This window comes from Pinus tabuliformis, chromosome 6 (genome assembly GCF_031772625.1).
Source record: "Pinus tabuliformis cultivar Carrire ecotype Pingquan chromosome 6, CPIR1, whole genome shotgun sequence".
Classification (NCBI taxonomy): domain Eukaryota; kingdom Viridiplantae; phylum Streptophyta; class Pinopsida; order Pinales; family Pinaceae; genus Pinus; species Pinus tabuliformis.
Genome location: NC_142292.1, coordinates 731816368 through 731824190, shown reverse-complemented (window position 1 = coordinate 731824190; position 7823 = coordinate 731816368).

Here is a 7823-nt window from a genome sequence, read left to right as displayed (position 1 = left end):
GGGATAGGTATAGATAGAATCGAGAAGGTACGAACATGTGAATGTGGATAGTAAAAAATGTAAACATTTAATAAGAAGCAAGGAGGTAAGAGCATGTGAATATGGATAATTAAAAATGTAAACATTTAATAAGAATCGAGGAGGTAAGAGCATGTGAATGTGGATAGTTAAAAATGTAAGAATTTAATTGATATGGTTTTATTTGTGATCATACTATGGTTATGTTTTATGCTATGGTTATGTTTGTGATCATGCTATGGTTACTAAATTTTTAAGATGGAGTTTTATGGTTATGTTTGTGATAATTAAAAATGCAAGCATTTAATTGATAGGGTTATTTTGTGATCATGCTAGGATACCTTTTAGGATGGATTTTTTAATTGATATGGTTAGTTTTTAATTGATATGGTTACTTTTTAGGATGGACTTTTATGGTTATGTTTGTGATAATTAAAAATGTAAACATTTAATTGATATGGTTAATTTGTGACCATGCTAGAATGCCTTTTAGGATAGACTTTTTAATTGATATGGTTAGTTTGTGATCATGTTGAGATAACTTTTAGATGGATGGATTTTAGGATGGACTTTTAATTGATATGGTTAGTTTGTGATCATGCTGGGATAACTTTTAGATGGATGGACGATAACTTTTAGATGGATAGACTTTTTAATTGATAAATGTTTGTGATCATGCTAGGATACCTCGAGGTCTTGAGGTAAGAGCATTCATAAGAGCATGTGGATGTGGATAACTACATTCATGGATGGGCTTTTTAATTGATAAATGTTTGTGATCATGCTAGGATACCTCGAGGTCTCGAGGTAAGAGCATTCATAAAAGCATGTGAATGTGGATAGTTAAAAATGTAAGAATTTAATTGATATGGTTATGTTGAGCATGTGAATGTGGATAATTAAAAATGTCAGCATTTAATTGATATGGTTATGTTTGTGATCATGGATGGACTTTTATTGTTATGTTTGATCATGCTAGGATACCTTTTAGGATGGACTATCATATCAGTAGAGTGATTAATACAGATGGAGTATCAATACGAGATATGATTAATATAAATAGGTTGATTTTATTAAATACCTCCGATCATGCATTTAAGGATGGACTATCAGTAGAGCTGATTAATATAGATGGAGTATCAATGAAAGTGATTAATATATATAAATATGTTGATTTTATTAAATACCCCCTATCATGCATTATTCATCATATGGGAGTTATGGGAGTTGTTCAGAAAAGAATATAATAATAACATTTTTATAGTGTACTGTTTTTGTAGGTAAATACTTACTTAAAATGCAAAGTTAAATTTGTTTTTATAAATTAAAAAATCACCATTTGGTATTTCCTGTAGTGGCCAATCCTGTAACGTGGTCCATTTTTATAGGTCCATTTTTATAGTGTACTTTTTTTGTAGGTAAAGACTAGTACTGTTTTTGTAGGTAAAGAATGGTACTTAAAAGTAAAGTAAAAATCGATTTTATAAATTCAAAAATCAACATTTGGTATTTCCTGTAGCCACCAATCCTGTAACATGGTAGCGACCAATCATGTAACGTGGTTTCTACAACAGTCAGTGTTTCGTTTATCCATCTCTCAACATCCCAACTTCTCTCAATATTCATTAAAAGTTTACTTCTCTCAATATTCATTAAAAGTTTTGGTATTTCCTATAGGGACCAATCCTGTAATGTGGTAGCGACCAATCTTATCCATCTCTCAATATTCATTAAAATTTTTGGTATTTCCCGTAGCGACCAATCCTGTAGCGTGGTCGCTACAACAGTGAGTGTTTCGTTTATCCATCTCTTAAAAGTTCTGGTTAGTGTCCATAAAATCTTTAATGTAACGGCTCAACATGGTTCACTGAACAAAGAAGAGCCTAAAATATTTAATGTTCATTAAAAGTTCGGTCAGTTTCCATAAAATATTTAATGTAATGGCTCAACATGGTTCACTGAACAAAGAAGAGCATAAAATCTTTAATGTAAAGGCTCAACATGGTTCATTGAACAAAGAAGAGTGAGGTGGCCGCAACAATTGAATATGGTCTCTTGAGTTATTGATCACTTGGGAAAGATAGGTCATGTTACCAGGCATCTCCGAGCTACAACCTAGGAGAGTTTCATTTGAACTTTTAGCCATTTATAGGATTTTTACAATACTCTCGAACTCTCTGAGGCTAGAGATGTCTTAATCTATTCCATCTGTCTTCTAACTACTTGATGCCATAACTAGACAAACATGAGCTCAGAGGACTCTGTTTCTAACAAACACGGTAATCAAATTCTGGTAATTTCGCCGCGCTGTCAGCTGGTTCGCTCGTGCTGTGATGTTCCATGATCATTTCTGTTGGTTCAGCTGCATCGTACTGTTGTTTTTCCCCTTTCGGCCATGCATTCTGTTATTTCAGTTCAACTGTCTGACTATCAAAAACATTGACAAAGCCAACAAATTTGCTCCTGGGGTGACTGGTGGGAAGTGGGGTACAGGGGCCATTGGATGGTGTGGATCGACAGTCGGGATGTTGGTTAGGCGACGGAGGATGAGCTATGGTGGTCGTGAATGAGGGTCGTTGGATCGGGAGGAATGGACGGAGGAGATCAATCGCCAGAGGCCTGAAGTCATGGCGGGAGCGGAATAAGTTCGAGCCGCCAGATCTTAAATGGGTAGATCAAACGACTATCGGGCGGAGGAGGTGCTCGAAGGATAATGCCCGAGAGCAGTTTATTTAGGCGGAAATGGTTTATATTGGGCAGTAAGTGGTAAAGGTTGGAGCCCGCTCAATTCCATTCATCGCCCGCCATGTAGCAGTGGAGGAGAGAGAGGAAACCGCTTTATCGGGCGGGTATCCCTCTCTCTTGTTTCTCGAGCGATATGCACGATAGCCATTAGATCTGGCGGAAATGATCTAACGGTGGTGATTGGTTGAAGTGGGTGAGCGTATAACGTTGGTAAAATGAAGTGTGGACCGTCCGATCAGTGGGAAGATCGACGGCGTGGGACACGAAGGTATGGGATGAGCTTGAGAAATGTGCAAAGGGGCGCATATGGACGTAAAGGTAAGGTTTTCGAGGGCTTTTTTGCGTTAGTGCATGTTTTCACGCGCTCTGAAAAATAACAATACAAAAGGGGGAAAAATGGATTAATTCACGTAGGGCCAAGGCGAAAGTGAGTTGTGTTATGATGTGAGGGTTGGGTTAGGACATGAGTGAATGTGGATGGGAGTGGATGAGTGAGAAAAGTGAGGTGATGGACCGTATGGGAACCTCTCCACGACAGCAGAATAGACCATTTCCCTCCTTTAGTCTTCAAAATAGTAGCACTACACCTCAAGGCTAACACTAGTTCCTTCTGGGGATGAAAGCCTCCCCGTGAAGTTTCAAGAACTGCAAACTACTGCCTTTCCAATAACAACCAAAACAAAATTATCTCCTACTGTTCCATTGGGCATGGAGTTTATTTGCATAGAAAACAAAAACTGAAAAAACCTATTACGATATTAAGTCCTTAAAGCCTCATATGAAGTAAAGTTTCAAAAACTGCCCATTGACTAGGCCATCAAAAACACCTTCCCCCTCCAAATTGTGCGGAATGAAAGTATTTTTCATCTGAACTTGAGCAATGACAAACGGCCCTGTCCATAAGGCATCAAATTTAACATGGTTGCCCTTCTTTTCCTTCAATGCATCCCATTTGAGAACCCAGTCACCAACCTGAAAACTGTCTATTTTTGCCTTTATATCAAAGGTTTCTTTGATCTTCTTCTGATGAATTCTTGACTTCTCAACCAGTTGTTCTCTGATCTGCTGTAATTCAACCAAGTTACTCATTCTCCTCACCATGTCATTCTCTTCATCCTATTCTTCTTGAAAGAATTTGGCATAGGGAGAATCAGCTGGATAGGAAAAACAACATCAATGTCATAAACCAGCTTAAATGGAGAATTTCCTATGGACTTATTGTTGGTAACTCTGTCAACCCACAGTGCAAACTTCAACTTGGAGTCTCAGCTCTTTTTGTTGTCCTCCAACAGTTTTTTGATAATCCTTACAAGACTCTTGTTAGATGATTCTGCCAGGCCATTGCCTTGAGGATAATATGAGGTAGAATGCACGAATTGAATGCCCATGGATTCAAACATGTCCACAAATTCTTTTGCCCTGAAAGCTACTGCATTATCAGTGACTAGTTTAGTTGGGCAACCAAATCTAGTGAAAATATTCTCATTCAAGAACTTTATGATAACCTGATGATTAGCATTTTTAGTGGGTATAGCCTTAATCCATTTGGTGAAATAATCAGTGGCTACCAAGATCCATTTGTGATGGCCACTGGAATGTGGATTGATCTCACCTATGAAGTCCAAGCCCCACTGCTGGAAGGGACCATTGGTGTGTACTGGCTTCAAGGGCAGAGATTTTAGTTGTTGTCTTCCTGCAAACCTCTGACATTTGTCACAAGACTTCACAAAAGAAAACACATCAGAGAACAGAGTAGGCCAATAATACCCAGCTCTCAGGATCTTGTGGGCTGTGGTTTTCCAATAAGGATGCCCTCCACGGGTGCTAGAACGGAACTAGTGCATGACTTCCACAGATTGTCCTTTGTCTAGACATCTCAAGAGGATCCCTAATGGGTGTCTCCAATAAAGCAGGTTTTTATTAATGCAGAATTTTGCTAATCTGAGCTAAATGGCATGGGCTTGACTTGAGCTATGCCCTAGAGGGACTTCTAGATTTTCCAAAAAATTAACTACACTGGAATACCATTCACAGGTGGATAGATTTTCAGCCAAAGACTGATTATGCTCTTTCTCTTATGCTGCTTCCTCTGTTCGCTCACCACCTAAATTTGAACCCATGCAATTGATGTCTAACAAACTGCAATTTTCCTCAGCCATAAGCTTAGCCAAGCCCTGGCCTTTGAAAAGAATGGTGGGCTTCACCTCTATGTTGAACTTTATGAATTTTGCAATCCATTTAGCTCTCTTTCCATCAATATTTGGCTGAGTTAGGACATCTTTTACTGAGGCTGAAGGTACATACATAACCACTTTGGAATGCAGAATATAAATTTTGAATGCCTTTAAAGATTTTATGAGAGAATAAGCTTGTTTTTCAATAAGGTCATACCTTAGTTCAGCATCCCTCAGAGTTTTGTTGGAAAAGGCCACAGGGTACTCTACACCTTCATCATTTTTCTGCAATAGAACTACTGCAAGTGTATCATAAGAGGCAAAAGAGAAGATATAAAACTCCCTCGTATAATTTGGACTGATTAGAGTGGGAGCTTCCATGATAGATTGTTTGATGGCTTCAAAAGAGCTTCTTGCACCATCTGTCCATTTTATTTGTAATCCTTTCTTCAGCATGGAAGTGATGTGCTTCACTAGCTCTGCAAAGTTTGGAATAAATCTCCTGACAAAGTTAATCTTACCCAGGAAAGATTGAATGTCCCTTTTTGACCTTGGGATGGACAATGTATGAATTGCTTGAACTCTTGCTGGATCGATCTTCACACCTTCAGCAGATACAATTTGTCCCAAAAGTTTTCCTTCTTCTAGAGAACACTGTGACTTCTTTGGGTTCACAGAAATTCCAAACCATCTGCATTTTAGAAACACCTTCTTCAAATGCTGCAAATGGTCCTTGTGACTACTAGAAAACACTGTTATGTCATCAAGGTAAATAAGGACAAACTTGTCCTTCTCTTCCACAAAGGCTATGTCCATGGCCCTCTGAAAGGTAGCCCCAGGCATCTTGGAGTACATGAAAGTGCCCCAAGGAGTAGTGAAGGTGGTCTTTTCCTAATCTTCTGGATGTATAACAACCTGATTGTAACCTGAAAATCCATCTAAGAAATACATGACTCTAGCCCCTGAAACTTTTTGCAGCAAGTGTTCCATCTTAAGCAGGCGGTAGTTGTCTTTTTTAGAGCATTTGTTCAGATTCCTGAAGTCAAAACAAAGCCTGATTTCTCCATTCTTCTTTCTTACTACCACAAGGTTAGCTATCTACTTTGAATACCTTAGGGGAACTATGATCTTGGCCTCCAATAGCTTCTTGATTTCCTTTTCAATCAAAGGCAATAAGAGAGGCTGATAGGTCTTAATTTCTGCTTAAAAGGGATGGTGTTCTTCTCTAGTGGAATCTTATGTTGAATGATGTTGGTGTCATAGGTCCTAAGATCACTGTACTCCCAAGCAAAAATATCAACAAATTGTTTCATCAGGGTCTAATACTTGGAACTTTGGGCAGAAGACAAGTGAATGGACAGATTTATGTACTTTGGATGGGCTAGACTCCCTACATTATGTCTATGAACTGTATATTCATTTTATTTTTTGGCAAGCTTATGAGGTACATCATTATGATCAAACAACTTCTCTAGGGGCACCAATCCTTTGGGTATATGGTTACTAGGCAACTGAACAATGCTATCCTAACCAATCTTGTCCTTTAGCTTGGACTGGTTGCATTCTTTAATGGTTTCATTTTCTTGGTCAATGTGCATTTCAAAAAATTCATCAATGACTTGTAAAAACCTATTAATTTCATCATCATCTTCAAAAACTTTCCAGTATTTGACATTGTCAAGCAGAGATGGTCTATATTTCACCTGAACTTCATAAGTCAATTTAGGAGGCAAAGGAGGAATAAACGTGCTAGCAGACAAAGCAAGGGAATCAACAAGCCAGTTTTTCATTCTAGGGATGTAAGAAATGCTGAAACTATTAAAATAACCCTTGAGCTTCCATACCTAATCTCTGTATGCTTTCAGCCTTGGATGCTTTGCTTGGAAAGTTTTTTTCACCTGCTGAATGATAAGGTCTGCATCTCCAAACACCTTCAGACCTTTGATGCCCATTTCTTTAGTAGTGTTTAAGCCCAATATCAAGGCTTCATACTCTGCTATGTTATTTGTGAACTAAAAAGTTAACTTGAAAGATAAATGAATGAATTCTTGTGTGGGGGACGCAAGGACTACACCTGCCCCTGCAACTTCCTTAGAGCAAGCTCCATCAAAAAACATGTCCCAAATTTATGGGCCTTCTTCCTCTGTGATCTGACAAACTGGTTTCCTAAGCTGCATGGAGGCCAACTGGGATTCTTCAATTTGAAGAATACAGGCTCCAAAATCAGTGTCAACAACATAGATGGGATGATTAGTGGGATTCCTTTCATCATCTTTCATATAAGCCAACTGAGCTTCTCTGTATAATCTCATACTCTCACCTCCAAAAACTGGGGCAGTAGCATAGGACAAATCATTTTGCAATGTTCCACCTAATCTCTTGATCCAACCTCTGGAAAGCAACATGCCAAACTTGGGGGGTACATCTGCTACCAAAATATCCATCATCATGCTCTTCATGGGCATCTGAGACAAGGTGATGGCTAGGTCTTTGATTAATCCCAAACATTTCACTTTTCTAGAGTCAAAAGAAAACAGGTCATGATAAGACTTGGTAATGTCAAGATCCAACTCATCCATGACAACCTTGGGCACTATATTATGGCTGGCTCCTATGTCCAGAAGGCAGTTCTGAAGGATTTTTTCATGAATAGTCAAAGAGACATAGAATGATGGGGAGTTGTCATCACAATTTTCAATCATTGGGCTGAGACAACTGGTTTGTCGTCTTGCAGAGTTACATAGTCAATGGGGCTTGGATGGCTTTAGGCTCAAGGGCCTCAAGGATAGATCTCTTGAGGGACTCATTCTTCACTAGTTCAATCAGAGGTATAGGTATGCTTAGCTTCTGAATTTCTGATTCAAAACTGAAAGGATAAGGAGACTT